The 22,085-nt window shown below is 41.6% G+C and overlaps 1 protein-coding gene and 1 pseudogene across 1 annotated transcript in view; one reads left to right on the top strand and one right to left on the bottom strand.

Annotated features, from left to right (window-relative positions):
* Positions 1 to 22,085, bottom strand: part of SYT9 (synaptotagmin 9) — a 225,809-nt gene that overhangs the window by 6,975 nt on the left and 196,749 nt on the right.
* On the top strand, positions 7,268 to 7,648 carry LOC122730887 (annotated as a pseudogene).

Consider the following 22,085-nt stretch of genomic DNA (forward strand, 5'->3'; position numbering starts at 1 on the left):
GGCAAGTATGTGTCAGAGCAAACCCAGGTCTCCCTGCCTTTGAGGCTGGTTTTATAGATACGCTCTGCCATGCTGCTTTTCCTATCTGCAAAATGGGGACAATGAAAGCACGAACCTCACATGGTTGCTATTAGGATCAAAAAATAATGTAAAATAGATTGGAAACCTTAGGTCCCTTAATAGATATTAGCTATTATTATTATTGGAAGGAAGAATATCTTATGTGAGTTCCTCAGCAGAGGACAGCATTGTGGATCCTCCTCCTGCTACTTAATGGGGCAAGAAAGCTACAGGCCAGCAGAGATAAGCCTGGAATTGGCAAACTACCTTCATGTTCCTGAATTAGTGGACACCTTCCATCGCCAGATAGTATCTCATCAAGCCCAGCCTCCAAAGACTTGAGTAGCTTTCTTCAGGAGAGAAGGAGTAATTACTATCATTTTTTTTTTTTTTTGGTGAGGCAATTGGGGTTAAGTGACTTGCCCAGGGTCACACAGTAAGTGTCAAGTGTCTGAGGCTGGATTTGAACTCAGGTCCTCCTGACTCCAAGGCCGGTGCTCTATCCACTGCACCACCTAGCTGCCCCTCTAATTACTGTCATTTAAGGGACCATGAACATGCTCTTAATAGCAACGTGGAGTTGTTCAGCAGCAACTAATCTAGAGGCAACAAGAAGGTGAGTGAGGAAGTGTCCCTGGAGGACAGGGGACAAGGACAATGAGGCCAGAACCACTCGTGGGGCTAGACACACAAATGGGCATTAACTCACAAAGTGCCTATGCTTTTTGTGCTATGAATGATGCTGAATCTGCACTGAGTCCCAAACCTCTCTGCTCTTCCTGAAGCTGACCCTTCTGATTCCCAGACTTCCTTTCTTCTCTTGTTCCTTGAACTATGTTTGCTTCTGATTCATGCTTCTAACTTGAACCCCCACCTTCTCCTTCTTACTGATTTCTTGCTCTGTTTTGGACTTATCAGCGCCCTTCTAATGGGGTAGCCTTTCTCAGTTCTGTGTGTGGGAAACCTTTGTCCATGACATGGACAGTTGGTAGTCCCTTGCCTTGGTTCCATCCAGGGGTGGTACTGTGAGAAACAGTCCAGTAAGTTGGCCAGTAGCTGGCTAGGTTTACAGGATTCCGAATGGAGGGTATAAGCTATTAGGAATGAAACCCTAAGGGGCAGATAGGTGGCTCAGTGTATAAAGTACCGGCCCTGGATTCAGGAGGACCTGAGTTCAAATCTGGCCTCAGACACTTAACACTTACTGGCTGTGTGACCCTGGGCAAGTCACTTAACCCTCATTGCCCTGCCAAAAAAAAAAAAAAAAAGGAATGATACCCTAAAAGTAACCTGCACATTTTGTCCCACTGGTGTTTCTGGCAGTGTGTTACAGTTGATAGAGCATTGGCTCTGGAATCAGGTTCAGATTCTGATATTTGCTACCAGGGTAACTATGGACCAGTAATTTGGCCTCATTTTTTTCACCTGTAAAAAGAGAGGGTTGAATTAAATGATCTTTCAAGTTCCTTCCAGTTGTGAAGTTATGATTGCATGATCCTTACATACTCTGTGATCTCATAGAGGCAATATTCCTTTCTCCAGTGTGGGGACCAATTTTTAATTAGGGAGTGTTAGCTAAGTGCCTCGCCGCAATATTGGGGCAAGGAAGGAGACTGACAGCCTCTCTCAAAACAGAACAGGATTTATTTTAACAAGAACGAACTTAAAAAAAACCACACACACACAAACAGGATCAGTAGGATCAAGGGAAAGGAAATAAAATGGGGAAAGGGAAATTATACAACCTGAAAAAATACCACCGACCAGGAATCAGCTGAGAATACACAGCAGAGCTCCTGTGGCCTTCCAGCTTCCAGCTAGAATGGTGACTTCTCCCCATTCCCTGAAATCCCACACAGCCCCCAACCAATTGTCTGGCTGCTCTGACAGTCACATGACTGCCCTCACTAGGCTTCCAATCATTATAATTTTGCCAGGCCCATGTAGGCGTAGGTGAGTGGTGATGACGTCAGTTGCTAGCGCCATGGCAACAGCTACAACCAGTGGGTGGAGCACTGTGCAGTTTGCGGAGCCCCAGGCCAGTGCGAGCCGAGGCATAAAAACCTCAAATAACAATTAATTCTTTACATCAGTTAGAGAACATGAGCTCCCTGAATCATAGAAGCATATCCACAGAGTTTGACCTCTGAGGCCATCTTTGACAACGCAAAGCATTAGAACAGAATTATTCCCAGGGTTTTGAAAAGAGAAATAAAGTCCTTTCTTCACAGAAACCTATGGACATTCTGCATAAAACAGGATAGGAATTAATCATTATTATTGTCACCTTGCTGCTTATTTCCCACTTGGTATCATCCTGGTTTTGAAAATGCTGCTAATCATGAAGTTTTAGACTAAAGAGAAAGAAGCAGCATGAGCAAATTGACTCAAAGGAAATAACTGAAGATTCTAAGGAATCAAGAACCCAGGGGTTTAAAGCCCCAGAAGACAGTGAACTGACTTCAGCAGGGGGACTGGGAAAGAGCTTTGCCCAAGTTCCCGGGAGGTACTGGTTTCTTCACAAGGTGACTCTGATTTGTCTCTCTCGGGTACCATAGCGCCCCAAAGGGCTGTATTATTCTTGGCACAGAAGGGTATGCATCTGCATTAATCAGTGCATTCATGTCCATGAACTGCCTCTGTATCCTAGGAACAGGAACGGGCCTTGAATAACAGATGTGTGCTCTTCAAAACCAGCTGACTGCTTAAACAAAGTGGTTTGAGAAACCAGAAAGTGGGTCGGTGCGTGCATGCTCAAGAGATTGATTGATTCCTGGATAGAGGAGGGGGTAGGACAATGTTCCTGAGCCACTTCATTCAAACGGAGAAGTGCCTAGTGCCTACTTGTTAGAAAATGGAGGGAGGTAGTCCCTTTCTGGGGAATGGACAAAGGACATGATTCAGAAAGAGGCTGAGTCCCCAGGGGGTTGGAGGTCCTGAGGCAGAGTGGTTTGGGGATGAAAATGGAGGGCCAGATTATATCTGGAATTAGGCACACTGAGCTCAGTGGGAATAATACCAGGTAGCCAGGTCAGCATGAAACAAAGACAGGTACTCTAAACCAGGGCTTCTTAAACTTTTTCCACTTGTGACCCCTTTTCACCCTGGGGTCTATAGGTATATAAAATAGGTCTACATAACCTCTTATTGTTGCCAAATTTTTCATGACCCCCTCACATTCAGTCATATGACCCCATATGGGATTGTGGCCCACAGTTTAAGAAGCTTTGGTCTAGGTTACCAACTACCACTGGCACTCCAAATCGGGCAAGCACATCCCCAAAGGTCGGGTACCTAGGCAGAGAGTCAAGAGATTAGTGGCTACAGGAAATCTTTTAGGATCATACCCCAGGGACCCTAGGTATTTTGGATGTCTTAGTTCTCCCAAGGTTCAGGTTCAGGTGGGAACCAGGGTCTTAGAAGATTACTATGCCCAGGGACAACTTAATTGTCCCTCACTCAAGTTGTCTATGATTTGTGACATGACCAGTTTCACTTTTATCTGTTACATTTGTGTTGATTCTCTCTCCAGCTAGATTATAAACCCTGGCCAGTGTACATGTGTGTGAGGTTAGCGATTGGAGCATTTCTCTGTTTCTTTGTTTGCTTTCCCCCTGCCCTCCTACAAAGTTCTGAGCATATTGGAGAAGGCCTTATTGCCCCCCACCCCCTTCCAAAACCTCAGCTAGGCTCAGAAATGCAAATGGTTTAGGATGGGTGTGGTGCCCACCACATACTTTTTCTGGTGATGCTGATACAGTAGCAATACTACAGCGAGACTCACTAAGATGAAAGTTTGGGGGTCTTTAAGAGCTGAGTGCTTCTTGGAGAGTCTTTGATTTGCCAAGAAGCAGTCACCCCAGTGTCCCCAAGCCACAGAATCAGAACCAGCAGAATTGGCTATAGGTACACAACAGCTGGGATTTTCAAAGTAGCTCATATCACTGTAATGTGTATTACTGATTCTGGTGGGATAATTATAACAGGACAATTCCCTGATAATTACCCAGGTATCATCACTGTAGCTGGTAAGCAAAGTTGCCGGTCCATGAATGCTGCCTCCCCCGGGCACTTTATCCATTTGTCTCTTGTCATAAGCTGTCTACCATCCCCTGCTGTGGTGCGCCTCTGAGGCAGGAACTCAGCATGTACCAGCTGAATAGTGAGATACAGATGAGACAATGTGGATCACCTCTGGTTACCCACCAGCAGCCTGACAGGCTGTTAAGAATGCTCCCTCACTGCTCCTCAGTTCCCCCTGATCAGCCTCTGCATCCATGAGTGTTGCTGACCTGCTCTCTGTGCTCCCCATGTGGTACCCAAGGTCCTGGCAAATGAAATGATGATTTCCAAAACAGGTCTGAGGCGAAAGTAAAAAATTATGAAAGTTTTCCATATTTCCTCCCCCGCCACTGTCCTTATTCTTTCCTGCAATCTTAGTCTCGTTCCTCTTCTCTTTCATGAGTACAATCTACTCCCTCATTTTAAAAGATAAGCTAGGTCAAAAGGCATGATTTTTTGTAGCCAGTGCATATGGTTGCTGTTCATGGTCCCCAGGGAACTGTCCCAGTGGGATGTCTTCATCAAGTGAGCAGTGAAGTGTCTCAGCATTGAGTGCTTTTTTGTGAAAAGAAAACATTATGGATATTGAGAAGCATCAGGGACCCCTGATATACTTGGTCTGTTTTGGGGAGGGTATTCATTGTGCACAGTGTGTCCTGCCTCTTGGGCAAGGTGAAGATCTGTAGAACTGAAAGTATCATCCAATAAGGGAGCAGAGATCGTTCCTGGTTTATGTTTTTGGAAATCTACTATGTAAGGGAGACATCATGGTATAGTGAACAAAGGGTCTGCCTTAGAGTCAGGAAAACATACTAGCTGTGCAATCACGGGCAAATCACTTCACCTCTGTTTGTCTCAGGTTCCTCATTTGTGAAAATGCAGCTAGGTGGCATAACAGGTAGAGTGCTGGCTCTGGAGTCAGGAAGATCTGAGTTCAAATCCAGCCTTAGATACTTACCAGCTATGTGACCCAGGGCAAGTCACTTAATCTTTATTTGACTCAGTTTCATCATCTGTGAAAATGATGATGATGATGACAACGACGACAACTGTTTCCTAAGGCTGTTGTGGGATAATATTTCTAAAGTACTTAAAAGAAAACTTAAAGTGTTATATAAATGCTAGTTATTATTATTATTATTGTTAACTATTACTTAATCTCTCAATACTACAAACAACATTGATAATCTGAACCACTAGATATCTTAAACTCAACATGTCTAAAACAGAACTCATTATCTTTTCTCAAACCCTATTATCCCTTCCAAACTTCCCTATTACCATCAAGAGTACTACCACCCTTCCAATCACCCTGGCTAACAATTTCAATGCCATCTTTGACTTATTCCTTTCATTCCTCCATAGCCAATCTGTTGCCGAGGTCTGTTAATTTCACCTTCATAACACCTTTGCAGACCCTGGTATGTCCATATTGGCTTCATGGGACTGCTAATGCTCCCTCCTCTCAACAGCCTCCTCTTCTCCTCTGACATTGCCATCACTCTGGTACCCATCCTTGTGCTTGGATTATTACAATAGCCTGCTGATAGTTCTGCCCATCTCAAGTCTCTCCCCTCTCCAACCCATCTAATCAATTGTCAAAGTGATCTTTATAAAGCATAAGTCTAAGAGCATCATCCTCCTTCCCCATCTCACTAAATTCTAATAGCTTCATTATCACCTCCTGGATCAGATATAAAATTGTCTGGCATTCAAAGCCTTTTATAACCTGCCCCCCTTTCCAGTCTTCTTAGACCTTTACACCTTAACACCTCCTTTCCTCCATATTCTGTGATCCAGGGACACTGGCCTTCTTGTTGTTCCTAGTCTGTCTGACTAGGCATTTTCACTGGTAGTCCTCCCATATGTAGAATGTTCTTGCTTGTTATTTCTGCCTCCCAGTTTCCCATCCCAGCTAAAATCTCTCCTTCTATAGGAAGTCTGGGCAATTAGGTGGCATAGTAGATAGAGTGCCAAGCCTGGAATCAGATAGACTCATCTCTCTGAGTTCAAATCTGGCCTGAAACTGGTGTGACCCAGGACAAGTCACTTCACCCTGTTTGCCTGTTTCTTCATCTAAAAAAAGAGCTGGAGAAGGAAATGGCCAACTACTTCAGTATCTTTACCAAGAAATCCCAAAAATGGGACTTGGATATATCTGGAAAATAACAGAACAACAGGAAGCCTTTCCTGATCCTCCTTAATTGTAGTGCCCTCTCTCTTATTATTAACTCCAATCTAACCTCTCTGTAGCTTACTTTTGCATTTTTTTTGCCTGTTGTTTTCCGGATTAGATTGTGAATTTCTTGAGAGCAGGGACTGGTTTTAAATTTTCTTTCTATCTCCCATGTTTGCTACATTATCTGGCACATAGTAGGTACTTAATAAAAATGTAGTGACTGCTTAAATCAGTGGAAGGATTTTGTACAATAAGACTTCCCTATACCATTGAAATCAAAGGTCTGGATGAAAGTAAAAACAATAGAATTATATCAGAATGAAGTAGGATTTCCTGAAGCCTCTCCAGGATTTTCTGGTCTAGTGATACCATGATAAGGACTCAAAATAGGGTTCCATGTATGCTATCTATAGAAGCCTTGTGTCAACAGAGCACTGGAAGATTCTAAGGGATCACAATAATATAGAAGAAAATAGTACAGAAAGACTTTAGAACTGGGATCGATATAGTGACAAATGATGACTTCAGAAGACTGAAGATGAAGCATGCCACCTGCCTCTTGGCAAAGAAGCAATAAACACAAGGTTCAGAATGAGATGGGAATTTTCTGACATGACCAATGTATTAGTTCATTTTGCTTAAGTATCCTAGTTTGTTATAAGACAAGGCCTTTGTGTGTGGAGGAGGGGTGGAGTTGATGGGTAATGATAGAGATAAAGAAAGGAAGGAAGGAAGGAAGAAAGGAAAGAAAGAAGAGAGGAGAGAAGAAAAGGAAAGGAAGAGAAAGGATAAAGAAAAAAGAGAGAGGGAAAGGAGGAAAGAGAAAGAAAAATGCACCCCCAAAATACAGGGAGTTTGGTCTGACCTGGTTTACAGGGCCAGATCCTGGTCTGTCCATATTCACTCCATGGGGCTGCTAATGCTCCTTCCTCTCACCCCTGGCATTATGGGCGAGGGTGGACATGATGGACAACGGCAACAAGACAAGAAGTTCTCAACCTGTACTACAGGATTTTCAGGCTTTCGAGGAGGTGGTATGCAGCATCAAGGCAAATGGAGGTTGCCATCAGAGAAAAGCACTACATCATCAGTGAAGCCAGAATGCTTTTTCAGAAAAAGAAAAACATTACAGATTTAAAACTGATTAAACAATGTATAGATAAATGCACAGCCAGGAATTGCATTATCAGATCCCACATCAAAGAACAATTCACTTGTTCAAAGGCCCTGACTCCCCTACAAAATCATGGACTTCAAACCCAAGAAAAGCTAAGGAAATATTCCAGATTATTATGTCTCAAGACTCATGTGAAGTTTTTTAATCCAAGAAATAGGTTCTCTGTATGAATTGTGAGCAAAGCCCAGACTGAGCACAAACTAGACGATGACTCTTTTCTCCTCTACTCAAGCCTAGTCAGAGATTGGAAGTATCAAGACTATAGAGTTTTTGCAATAACTTTTCTTAAACACCCAAAGATTTGGGTTCCTAATCTTACAACATGAGTTTATATGTCCTTGAATTTGTCAGTGACAGTGTCTTGCTACTAGATAGGAAGATGGCAACCCCCAAAGCTCATTCCTAATCATGATCTTAGGAACTTCTTAGATGAAAGTCAAAACATAGCAGGAATGGGGTTCTAATTTAAAATTAATTAAAAAAATTACTTTTTGTGTGTGTGGAAATAATAGAGCCACACACACAGAGGAGGCTGTAGAATAGAAAAAAATGGCAGTATCAGTTAGCAGCTTCTCTTGGAAGTTCTTAAAATTACCATAAAAATCAGATACTAGCCTCAGACTTGTAAATCTCTGTGGGCTTTATTTTGTTTTGTGTTTAAGTCATGAATATATTTAAAATAAGACCTATTGTGTTTTAGTTGTTCTACTGATATCTTTTTTTGGCTCTCTCACGCAAAGATATACTTCTCATTAGTATTCAAGTAGGCTATTTTCTCCTTTTAGCAAAGGAGAACTAGCAAAGTTCATCATACATATTCTAGTCCCATCACCCCCTTAATTGCTAGTGGAAGATAATGTAGTGTCTCAGGGAAATTTTGGGGAGGAGGGAAATATCCCAGATTTTCAGGAACTGATGTAGTGTATTTCCTTTTGCCCATTAAATGTATGCAACATACAAATTCTAAAACCTGGGACTTATACTTGTGACCTCAAGCAGAAGATAAGCAGAAGAATATGTCTTTTAAATTACAAGGCTGATTTTCAAATTATGTACAAGTAGGAAAAGGAAAAAATCCAGATCCAAAGCAGGAGAGACTGCCTTTGTGATAAGCCAAAGGAAAACCCCACTGAGAGGCAGTGTATATCAGGGTTGTTTTTCATGTTCAAAGACGATCAAAATCTTCAATAAAAATTATTCATGAAAAAGGAATACAGGAGACAAGCAAACAGGGCAATTTTGTAACTGCCATGTAAAACTGAATATATACTTTAAAAACAATCTCTTGATTCTCTTGATAAGGGGTGACAGTTTCTTGTCTGAAGTGGTATCACTACAGATCAATTGTTAAACTTGGGTCAGTTTTACAAAGTCTGTTCCTGCCTTTTTGCTCTCTGTCTTCTCCCCACTCTTCAAGAAGAGTAAGGAATATGAACACAGAGTACAAGTGTTGTTGAAATTCCTCACTAACAAGACACTTGACATTTCCCCAAAATTTTGCTTTCACATTAGGCTTTATTATTGGCACAACGGATTTGGCCTGCTGGGCATATGTAGCTAGTTGAAGGATACCTCGTTATGCTCTTCATTTGTTCCACTCTCCCTTCCTCCCATAGCAACAGATTTCTACCTTTCAAGTGAATTGGTAAAATGGTTGGATGTCTGAAATGACATTCACTCCCCACTGTAAGATCAGAGAATACTCTGGGACTTTTGTTGACAATTTCTTGTAGATGATAAGTAGGAGCTTCTATTTAAAAGAGACATATTTCTCATCTACAGTGCTGTTTCCAACATTATCAACTATGAGCTCAGTCAGCTGCAGGGCAGGGGGTAAGGGAGTATACTTCATTTATAGTTGTTGTTCAATTGTTCCAGTCATGTCTGACGCAGTGACCCCATTTAGGGTTTTGTTGGCAAAGATACTAGAATGATTTGCCATTTCCTTCTCCAGCTCATTTTACAGATGAGGAAACTGAGGCAAACAGGGTGAAGTGACTTGCCCAGGTTCACAGAGCTAATGTGTTTAAAGCAAGATTTGAATTCAGGAAGATGAGTTTTACTGCTCCAGGTCCAGCATTCTATTCCCTGTGCCACCTACCTGCCCCTTATTTTTAATAGGTTTATAATTTTTCTTTAGATATGGCAGTTTGTCCACTTCTATATTTTCCCAGTGATGGACTCTTGTCTCTAGCCACATTACTTTCTGTTCCCACTCATCTCCAAGGAAGGCTTTACTTATAATGGGGCTTCCTACTTTTTCTTAGGAAATTGTTGTTGTTGTTATTTGTCCTTCGTTCTCAAAGAGGATAATGGCTTTAGGAGGTGATGTTATGACTTGCAGTGAATTGAATTTCAGTGAGGGAGGGCTGTGCAAAGTTACCATCCACACTTTGTCCTCCAGAGGCATTTGGGTCCAGTGGCAAGATATATATCAGGGCGACTGGAGATGGCCCTGGATGTTTAAGGCAATTAGGATTAAGCTAGTAGGTGTCTGAAGTGAGATTTGAACTCAGGTCCTCCCAATTTCAGGGCCAGTGCTCTATCAGTTGTGCCACCTAGCTGCCTCTCTTGTGAAATTATACTAGCTGGATCAGATACCCTTCCTTGGAAATTTGCAAGTTCCAGCAAAAGGCCCCAGTGCAAACAGAAATGGCCATACCTCTTGTCTGCCAAAGGATCTCAGGCAGAATTTAGTTATCAGCTACTTTGTACTTCTTCCTACCTTTTTCTCTCCTATTCTCACTGATAGACTTTAGACACCACATCCTCGATTACAAACCATTGCATATTTAAAAGGTCATCATTTTTCTGTGAGCAGTTGGGTCAATCAATCATGTGACACATATGATGTGTATTCTCTGAGGAATCATTTAATGTGCCCCATTAATTCACTAGACTGCATGTGCTATGCCATGGAGAGAAAAGTTTTTGCTGGCTATCCTTCAAAGTATGCTGGTGCAGTATATAGGGCACTAGCCCTGGAGTTAGGAGGACTTGAGTTCAAATCCACCCTTGGACATTTACTAGCTATGTAACCCAGGGCAAGTCACTTAACCCCAATTAACTCCCCATTTTTTTTTTTAAAGTATGAGACCTTAATTCTTAGAAGTAAAATAGGAAGAGAGACCATGGAGCACAACATTTTCTTTACTAAACAGAGTTGCAGCTTGATAGCATAGGGGAGGAAATGAGTCATTTTGGTCATAGCTAGTAGGATGATGTTGAACCTCTGGGTGAAAACTGGTCCATGATAACGTCCAGTGTTACCGCTACTCAGGGGTGAAAGAAAGGTGATCAAGAGTAGCTGTAAGACATTTGCTGGTTTCCCCAGCATCTTTGGTCTGGAAGTCTACTTCACAGAACTGAGCACAATGATGTACAGAACTGAAATTCTGGGGATGAAGTGGAGGTCACACAATTTAGGGATATGAAGTATATAGCCCCGTGCCTTAGACCTTGTTGATCATGGTCATATTCTGGGTGGGGTGGGGGAAGGGCAGGGAACAGTTCCTCATAGAACCAAACCAGGAGACCTTGACTTCGCTCTCATAGCTTTCACTTCTCATTTCTATTTTTATGGATCAGTTAATTCCAGCTTGAAGGACTGAATCCTAACCCCAGGAGCTGAAGCACTTCCTTGCTTCCTAAACTGCCTTGACGCTCTGGGTTAAGATCTGTTGCACCTCATCTCTAATTCATGTGTGTGTGTGTGTGTGTGGCAATTGGGGTTAAGTGACTTGCCCAGGGTCCAGTGTCAAGTGTCTGAGGCCGAATTTGAACTCAGGTCCTCCTGACTCCAAGGCCAGTGCTTTATCTACTGCACCACCTAGCTGCCCCACACCTCATCTCTAATTATCTGTTGCCCCTCTTTCTTTTGCCACTACTGCAGGTAGATGTCTATCTCTGGCATTTGTACATCCTTGGCCTCCATGCATTCCATATGCCAAGAATAGTATTTCTACAATTTGTTTGCAAGGGAAAAGAATGCCCACAAATTTTAATTTTTAAAAATAATATGCCAGAGTAAGTTAATTAGAAGTGAAGATGGAAGAAAATGACCCAATCTCAGACTGGATGGTCATTGGCTGTCAGAGTACTCTCTCTAGTTCTAGTTTCCTAAGACTATCTTTTTTTTTTTTTTTTTGGTGAGGCAAAATTGGGGTTAAGTGACTTGCCCAGGGTCACACAGCTAGTAAATATTAAGTGTCTGAGGCCAGATTTGAATTCAGGTCCTCCTCCACTATGCCATCTAGCTGCCCCTCCTAAGACTATCTTGAAGGAGATCAGGATGCTGGGAGCTGAGAGTGGCTTCAGTGCTGCTGTTTCCCTGAGAAGGATATCTCAACAGATGTCCCTATTTCTGGGAGTTGATGGGGAAAAGTGCCACTGTTTTGCAGATCCATAGGGGTCAGGACAGACCACAGGTATTTGTGAAAAGGTGGTGGATGTGAAATCAGCAAGGATGTGGTTGGGGTGAGCTGTGTGTTACCTCATGGGAGAGGATGGAGGGAGAGCCAGGAAGGAGAAGGGAAGACCAAGGTGGGGTAGAGCATGGCTGTACTTTGATTTGTATATCCTTCCACTGTCCAGTCATTGTGCTACGCAGGCATGGTTGTTATCTTGTTCAGGGTTGTGGCTTGACCCCTCAAATATTGTCCTATAAACTATAGAGCAGATTGTCATTGGATTGGATTTTATCTAGTATGACTTAAATGATGGGTGACAGACAAGGGACTTAGCTTCATGTTCTGGAAGGAGCCTCTGGGTAGAGGGATGAACCTGAGGGCTTGGACAGTCTAACAGAATTGTGGCCCATCTAGGACAGGCATTGCTGACTGCTCCTCTTATCTAGGCTGCTCCATTGGGGACCAAATGTCTTCCTAACATTAGGGGAAGCTGAGGAAAACCCATGTTTCTTTCCAGGTTAGGGCCCACTTATCTTTAGGATCAACTAGTCAATCAATTAACAAGTATTTGTCATAGACCCACTATGCTCCAATCTTTGTGCTAGGCTCTGAGAATTTTTAGATTAAAAAAATGAAACACTATCTGACTTTAAGGGGTTTTCATTCTATCAAGATAAACAACAAATACACACCTAAGTAGATACAAAAATAAATACTTTGTAAATAGGTAATTTGGGGGAGACCGAGTGGGCTAGGGTTGGAGGAGCCTAAGTAGGTAGGGAGAAATCTGGAGATGGCTCATGTCGGAGTGTCATATCTGATGTTTAAAAAGAAAATGCTTATTTCTCTTTCCAATGGGGAGAAGGATGTCACAAGGCACTGGAGAGCAGTATTATCAACAGATTGAGAAGCTGTAGGTCTGGGACGAAGAGAGAAAGGAATCTGCATTTCCATTTTCATGAAGAGATCATTTCCAAAGCTCTCATCCTCATGAAAGCAGCTATGGAAGGGAGTGATTCATTGTAATTTCAGGGGAAGTATGTGTGTGTGTGTGTGTGTGTGTGTGTGTGTGTGTGTGTGTGTGTGTAAGGAGAGTATATGTATGTCTATGTCTATATGTAAATACATGTGTATATGATAATTTGGAGAGTACCAGGATATAGCCAAAAGGTATGGCAAAAGGTGGCAGGATCGTAGATTTAAAATTGAAAGGGACCTGAGAGGTCATCTTTCCTCATTTTATATGGAAGGAAACTGAGACCCAGGGAAGTTAAATGACTTGCCCAAGGTAACACAAGTAGTAGATGATAGAAGTGAGATTTGAACTCCTGTCCTCTGACTCTGAATCCATCACACTTTTCATTGTACCTGTCTCTTATGACACGTCTTTGTGTAGAGTGCGTGGAATCCTTGCCCTATCGATCTCTGAGGATCGTTGTTGAGAAAAAGGTTTGGAAGAACTTAAAGCACCATTTCATATGCTAGTTGTTATTAATAAAGCATGGCAGAAGATTCTGTGCATTATTGTATATGAAATGACTTGCTAAGTTGTTGCCAGGATGACTGGGAGGCATGCTTGTGGTTTTTGGCTTGGATCTTCCATTGTGTAGTCATCATGGTATGTAGCATCATGGTATGTAGCATCATGGTATGTAGCATCATGGTATGTAGCATCATGGTATGTACCATCATGGTATGTATCATCATGGTACGCTCAGGCAATTGTCTTGGAATTGTGGCCTTGTTGCTCTAGTACTCCCACGAAGCACATGCCAATGTGGAGCAAGCAATGATGACAGCTCCATAATTAGATTCTATCTATTAGAACATATCTATGCTATATAGTTTCCTCATCTATAAAATAAGGTGGGAGGGAGGACAGCTAGGTGGCACAGTGGATAAAGCACTGGTCCTGGATTCAGGAGGACCTGAGTTCAAATCCGGCCTCAGACACTTGACACTTACTAGCTGTGTGACCCTGGGAAAGTCACTTAACCCTTATTGCCCCACCAAAAAAAAAAAGGTGGGAGGACTAAATGACCTCTAAGGTCCCTTCCTGCTAAAACTCTGTGATCCATGAGAAAACTAGGTATTGAGCAGCAAGAATGAATCATGCACCAAACAATGCCAGATTGCATAGTCTGACCACCCCACCCAGGCACTTTACTTCTAGGATCAATTGTAAAATCTTGTTTGGTTTTTAAAGCTCTTCATAGTCTGGACCCCTCCCACTTTTTCCAATCTATTTTCTTTCTTTCTTTTTTTTTTTTTGCGGGGCAATGGGGGTTAAGTGACTTGCCCAGGGTCACACAGCTAGTAAGTGTCAAGTGTCTGAGGCCGAATTTGAACTCAGGTCCTCCTGACTCCAAGGCCAGTGCTTTATCCACTGCGCCACCTAGCTGCCCCTCTAATCTATTTTTTTTTTTTTTTTAGTGAGGCAGTTGGGGTTAGCCGCCCCCTTTCCAATCTATTTTCGATGCATTTCCATATACTTTGTGATCCAGTGTCACTGGTCTCCTTGCTATTCCTCAGATATGACATTCAATTTCCCAACTCTTCACATTTCTACTGAATGTCCTCCATGCTTAGAATTGTCTCCTTCCTCATCTGGCTTCTCAGACTTAATTAAAATCCCAGTTAAAACCTCATCTTCTATAAGAATCCTTTCCTGGTCCCCCTTAATGTTACTGCTTCCTCTCTTTAATCCTGTCTACACCTTATTTGTACATACAGTTATTCCTTCCACATAGCAACATTCTCCATCACATATATATATATATATATATATATATTGCAAGTTGGCTTAAGAAATTAAAGGGAAGGGGGCAGCTAGGTGGTGCAGTGGATAAAGCACCAACCCTGGATTCAGGAGGCCTGAGTTCAAATCTGGCCTCAGACACTTAACACTTACTAGCTATGTGACCCTGGGCAAGTCACTTAACCCTCATTCCCCTGCAAAAACAACAAAAAAACCCCAAAGAAATTAAAGGGAATTTTTTTTGGAGTTTTGCAGAAGCAGCAGACAACACTTGAAGGCCAGCAGATGACACAGAGCCTATGACCAAATACTTGACCCAAAGTTTACAATAACATACTAGACAAATATGTAACCCAAAGTAACACCCCATAAAAGAAAAATAAAAAATTCAGACTTCTCTGGTAGGAAGGGCGGGCCAAAACATTTTACACAGACTTTCCAGATTGTGGAGGCACAACGCCTGTAAACCTTGCGATGTAGAAGGGATAACTATAGTTTTTTTGCATGTTGTCTCCCATGTTAGGAACAGTTAGGTTGTACAATGGATAGAGTAGTGGGCCTGGAGTCAGGAAGACTCATCTTCCTGAGTTCAAATCTGGCCTCATACACTTCTTAGCTATATGACCCTGGGTAAGTAATTTAATCCTGTTTGCCTCGGTTTCCCCAATTGTAAAATGAGCTGGAGAAGGAAATTCCTTATTATTCCAGTATCTCTGCCAAGAAAACCCCAAATGGGGTCACAAAGACTAGGACATGACTAAAAAATGACTGAACAACAAACTCCTGCATTAGACTGTGAGCTCTTTAAAACTAGGTGTTTTTTTTTTAACCTTTCTTTGTATCCCTTGTGCCTGGCTCACAATGGATGCTTAATAAATGCCTGTTGACTTAAGAAATTAGAATCAAAAATATATTTGGGATGGGCATGATTTATATTTGAATATATCTATATCTATATGTATAGCTATATATACCTATACCTATACCCATACCTATATCTATACCTATACCTATCTATATCTATATCTATATCTATATCTATATCTATATCTATATCTATATCTATATCTATATCTATATCTATATCTATATCTATATCTATATCTATATCTATATCTATATCTATATCTATATCTATATCTATATCTATATCTATATCTATATCTATATCTATATCTATATCTATATCTATATCTATATCTATATCTATATCTATTTCTATCCATATTTATTTATTTTGGGGGGGTTGTATAGATTAGGCTAGATGGCCATTGAGATTCTTTCCAACTAGAAATTCTGTGATTCTCTGAAGAATCTTGGCTCAATCAGGCTAGCCTCTGGTTCCAATGGACTGGCTGGCGTGGGGCAGGGTCATTCTAGACAATCCTAGTTTGGCTCATGGGCATGTCATTTTCTCACAGCTCACAAGGTCATAGATTTTTAGGCAGAAGAGACCTTAGAGGACATATAGCCCAATCCCTTTATTTTTCAGATGAGGAAACTGAGGCTCAGAAAGATTAAGTGTCTTGCCTAAGGCCACAATGATGATAAATGTCAGAGCCAGGGCATAAACCCAAATCTTCTGACTCCAAATCTGACATGCTTGAATGAACCTCCATGTTGGAAAGGTTATTCTGTATTGATGAACAGAGGGAGGGTCTAACGCTAAACCAAGTGTCATCTTCAATCCCACGACAATTTTGGGATTTCCCTAGCTTGGGTGAGCAGCATTCGGCTCATTTGCCCATCTCACAATGCCAGGCTCACTCTCAATCTGTCAGGAAGCTCCTTAATTGCTGGGGAAAACTAGTTTTCTTGGGAACAATATGTGTGAATCTTTTTATATGGAGAGGTGTGAAGCAAATTGAAAGTGTTGCAAATTATCCCAAAAGAGGCTGTTTCTTTTTTCTTTTTTTCCTTTTTTTTTTTTTAACATTCTGCTATTTGAAGAAGTGTCATAGAGTTGCATGAACCACATGAGTGAACTGCAGACAGCACTGATGTGCCCTGTTCAAACTCTCTCAGAGCTCTTGCTTCCAAGGCGGTGAGTGCCCTGAGCCCAAACAGATCTCAGTCATGTCTGCTGGTGATGGGTAGGAGACAGCTCCGGGCTAATTTGTGCATTATCTCTAGCTCCTTACCCACACCTTCTGGATTTCTTTCCTGAATTAATTCTTTTACAAAATAATGGGCTCTCAGGTTTGGAAGGGACCTCAGGACAAGAATCCCTTCCACAACATCCTCCACAAATGGTCATCAAGCTCTCCCTGCAGACCTCCATATTCATTCTCTACTGTGGCAACTCATTTCTCTTTGGGATAGCTCTAATTGTTAGGAAGATTTCCCTGCTACCATTACTGCTTCTGATTCTAACCTCTGGGGCTCTTCCACATAAAAGTCCTTCAAAGAAAGAGACCTTGCCTCTCTTAAGTCTCTGTCTGTCTGTCTCTCTCTGAGGGGCAATGAAGGTTAAGTGACTTGCCCAGGGTCACACAGCTAGTGTCAAGTGTCTGAGGCCAAATTTGAACTCAGGTCCTTTTGAATCCAGGGCTGGTGCCTTATCCACTGCACCACCTAGCTGCCCCCTAGGTCTTCTTTTCTCAAGGATGGGTGTCTGTAGTTCCTTCAGTGCTTTTTGTATGGCAAATCTGGGGAAGATCCAGAGAAAACTCAAGGGCAAGTCTAGGGGGAAAATTGTGGAAAAGGTTGGCCAAAGCCAGGGCAATGATAGGATGAACCCTGGGGCAAAACTGGGCCAAAGGTGAGAGGTAGCATTACACAAGGGAAAGAGGATGGGACTCAGCACCAGAAATCTTAGGTTAAAGACCCAGTTCTATTATTACTTACTGTGTGGCTGTGGGAAAAATATATAACTTAGCTGAACTTCTGTTTCTTTAAATATAACATGAGGATCATAATACTTGAACTACCTTAGAAGTGTTGTGAGTGAAATACTTTATGAAGCATTAAGTGTTATATAAATGTGAGCTATAATAAGAAAAAACTGGAGTAAACTTTGGGAATTCAGGATAGGGGTTATATCTCAGCACTGGCTTGGAAAGCTGATACTCAAATCTGCAAGATTTTTTTTTTTTGGTACCTGGGGTGTGCTACATGAAATGTGATTGGGAAAGCAAAGTGCCCTCAAATTAAATTGGGGGAGAAAGACAAGGACTTTTGAATATACTTTGTTTGGGGGGGATGGGGGGAGAGGAGGAGAGAAGTAAACTGGCATCCAGGGGAAGGAAGTGATTCTATTTTTAAGGTTCTATTTAAATTCATTTTGCCAACCTGGTGCTAAACTTAATGGTTTCCATGCCATTAAGGTAGTATAAAAGTGCTATTAGTACCCTCTGAATTTCTATATCCTGGTTCAAAGTCCCAGGTGTCCAACTCTAGTTATAGTTCTACTGGTGTCACAAGAAAAACCCCATCTGAGAGTGTTTACAAAGGTGGCAATGAGAAGCAAAAACTCAACACATAGGCAAGGTTATTTCAGCTTATGAAATGTTCTGTGTTACCTGCCTGAATAGCACTTTTGGGCTCCCAGGATCTTTTTTTCTATTCTACCAGTCCTTTTCTACTCCATTCAGGGGCCTTTTGCTTTTCCAATTTTTTTTCTTCAGAATGTGAATGAGGGTCCCAGAAACAGTAACATGGGAGAAGATGACTAACATGGTGGGATTGTGGAGGGAAAGTGAAGGGACTTCATTGTTTTGAATAACTTTTAATAATTTCTTTAAGAAATCTACCTGATACAGATATGAAGACAGAAATGGGGAAAAAGATTGGGACTCCTGTATCTCCTCAGACAAATGAGATAGCTCTGCTGAATTCAAAGGAGGAGGTCAGGAAGTCACCTACAGAATCTATCCATAGGGGCAGCTAGGTGGTGCAGTGGCCCTGGATGCAGGAGGACCTGAGTTCAATTGTGGCCTCAGACACTTGACACTTGCTAGCTGTGTCACCCTGGGCAAGTCACTTAACTCTCATTGCCCTGTCCAAAAAAAAAAAAAAGAATCCATCCATATGGGGGGCATGGCTAGCTTGGGGCTTCTTTGGTCTAATGTAACATCACTAAGGCTGAAGGTGAAGATTTCTATTTAATTTAGGGACTGACTCATGATCACAGGGACTTGAAGACATCTGACGTTAACAGCAGAGAAGCTGGTTCACAAACAAGCCTTGGTGCCAATCTCTCTTCTTGCTCAGGGTGTTGGAGACTTTCTATCTCTGAAAAAGAAGCTTGCAACTAGGGGAAACTATGAATCTAAGCTAGAGATCCATAGGTCCCCTAGCCACAAACTGTTTTTGGTTTTCACTACATCAGTTTAAGAGGTAGTTAGGTGCCACTGGACTTGGAGTCAGGAAGATTCATCTTCCTGAGTTCAAATCTGGCCTCAGACACTGACTAGCTGTGTGACCCTGAGTGAGTCACTTAACCCTGTTTGCCTCAGTTTCCTCATCTATAAAATGAGATGGAGAAGGAAATGGCAAACCACTCCAGTATCTTTTTCTTTTCTTTTTTAAAAGTATTTTATTATTTTCCAGTTACATATGAGGATAGTTTTCAACATTTGTTTTTGTAGAATTTTTAGTTCTAAATTTTCTTCCCACCCTCCCTTCCCTCCCTCCTCCCCAAGATGGAAAGCAGTCTGATATAGGTTATATATGTATAATCACATTAAACATATTTCTGCATTAGTCATCTTGTGAAAGAATATCTTTTTCAAGAAAACCCCAACTAGGGTCATGAAGAGTCAGACATGATTGAAATGACTGAACAGCAACAGCAACCAAGTAATGATATTCCTACTGATACTTCCAAACAAAATAAAAAACAAGCTTTAAGCCATTAGCCTCAATATTCTAAGGCCAGAAGGTGGGGCTGGTTCTCTGCAAACACCTCTCTTGGGTTTCTGTCTCTGTTTCTATTAATATCTCTCTAATTCCCATAGGATTTAGACCTCAGAAATCAACTAATCCAAAACCCCTAATCTTATAGATGAGAGAGCAAAAGGCTAGAGCAGCAGTAAGTTAGAAAAGCTTCAATTATGGGGCCTAGATATGGCCTATGTGTCCTTTATCTGAGAACCTGGCCTTTTAAAGCAACTCCATACCAGGAAGTTGGCCATCAGGTAATTACTGCTATATCTCATGAAGCTTGCCTCTCAAAGCACAGAGAAGTTGGAATCTAGGCTCATGTGGCAAGTGTGCTCACACTAATGAAACAATGGAGGTTTTGAAGCACTTAACAGAAAGTAATTTCCTAAAATTGTAAAGTAATGATTGATATTATATTTCTGTTATTCTGTTGTGTCCGACTCATTGTGACCCCATTTGGGGTTTTCTTGGCAGAGATACTGGGGTGGTTTTCCATTTTCTTCTTCAGTTCATTTTACAGATAAGGAAACTGAGGCAAACAGGGTTTTGTGACTCACCCAGGGTCACATAGCTAGTAAATGCCTGAGGCTAGATTTGAACTCAGGAAGATGAGTCTTCTTGATTCCACACCCAGTGCTATTTTTACTGTGTCACTTTATTGTTTATATTATATATTTACTTTGTCCTATCAAACAGAAACAACAACAAAAACAAACAAAAAGTTAAGTCGTTTTATGTGTGGTCTTTAGCTGATTCCTCTTTGTGGGTCAGTGACCCACATCCCTGACTCTACACCTCACTGATGCTGATTTGTGTGACTTTAGGCAGGTCACTTAACTTCCCTGGGCTGTAGCTGCTTCATTTATAAAATGACAGGTTTGAACCAGATGGTCATTGAGGTTCCAGCCAGCTCTATGACTCTAATCTCTTATGAACTGGTTGTAAAGGTGGGACAGAAACTCTGATGGGTTGACCTGGTGGCTTATCTTCATATAGCCGGAAATAGCCTTTTATGTCCATTGGGGGAGGTCCCATTTTTTCTAATCTATTTTTTTTGTTTTTTTGTTTGTTTGTTTGGTTTTTTTTAGTGAGGCAATTGGGGTTAAGTGACTTGCCCAGGGTCACACAGCTAGTAAGTGTTAAGTGTCTGAGGCCGGATTTGAACTCAGGTACTCCTGACTCCAGGGCCGGTGTTCTATCCACTGCACCATCTAGCTGCCCCTTAATCTATTTTTTGAACATTATAAACCCTATAGGAAAGATGGTCGAGGAAACTCCTGAGTGTCTTGTCTCTAGGCTGGTTGGTCCTCAGATCCTAACTTTCTGGGATTCTGAACAGGGCAAACAAAAGAGATAACATCCTCTTTGAGTCTCATTTCCCTCAGAAAATGAGACATGTGGGCCTTAACTTGCTATGTAAATGGAGCAATTTTTCAGTTAAAAACATCTGAAAACAAGTTTTAGTGACTTCAAGAATCACAGATTCACAGAAAGATCAGGATGAGATGGTAATGATTTAATTGATGGTTGAATGTGTAGATAAAATGAATGTACCATTTCCCCCCCAGTAATTACATCTTTTCAAGGGGCTCCAGGCTGCTCTAATTACTGTCTAAGCCCTAAATTATAAGCCAGCTATAGTTTCAAGCAAAGTGTATGGCAGCCTCTAGCTGCTCATCTCTGAGTGCAAAGGAGCCCAAAACAGTAGAGAATCTCAGCTTATTTAAACTCCCTACATCTTCCCCCCTCCCTTTTCTCTGTCTCTGTTCTCTGTTTTTGTCTCTTGGTCTCTGTCTCTCAGTATGCATCTGTCCATCTGTTTATCTGTCTGTCCCTCCCTCCCTCTCCCCCACCCCCTGTCTTTGTCTCTGTCTGTCTCTCACATACACACACAAATGATAAACATAAGAAAGAATTCAAGAAACTGAGTCAGAAATACTATCATGGTGTTGTTTGGTCCCTGCATTTGTTCCTGGGCATTGCTGCTTCAGTGTCTTTGCTCATTGCTCATACCTCATAGGATTCCTTTGGCCTAGAATGTTTTTCCTCTTATCAAAATACAACCCCTTCTGCAAGACATACATCAAATCTCAACTCCATGAAGACTTACCTGATCACCGCAGCCCACACTAATATCTCATTCCTTTAATTCTTGTAACATTTTTTTTACTCTTGCATAATACTTCCCATAGAACATAAAAAATAATCTTGTTCAATCCACAGCTCATGCAGTTAACCCCTTAATAACAAACTCTGTTTAAATACCTCTATTGGATGAGTAACTCACCCATTTCTTTTTTTTTTTTTTTGGTGAGGCAATTGGGGTTAAGTGACTTGCCCAGGGTCACACAGCGAGTAAGTGTCTGAGGCCAAATTTGAACTCAGGTACTCCTGAATCCAGGGCTGGTGCTTATCCACTGTGCCATCTAGCTGCCCCAACTCACCCATTTCTAAGACAGTCTATTCCAAGACTAAACAACTTAAATTTTTAGGGCATTCTTTTCTACATTAAGCTTGGTCTAAGATCTGTTCCTGGGAGCCATACAGAAGCAACAT

This window comes from Dromiciops gliroides, chromosome 6 (assembly GCF_019393635.1).
Source record: "Dromiciops gliroides isolate mDroGli1 chromosome 6, mDroGli1.pri, whole genome shotgun sequence".
Classification (NCBI taxonomy): Eukaryota; Metazoa; Chordata; class Mammalia; order Microbiotheria; family Microbiotheriidae; genus Dromiciops; species Dromiciops gliroides.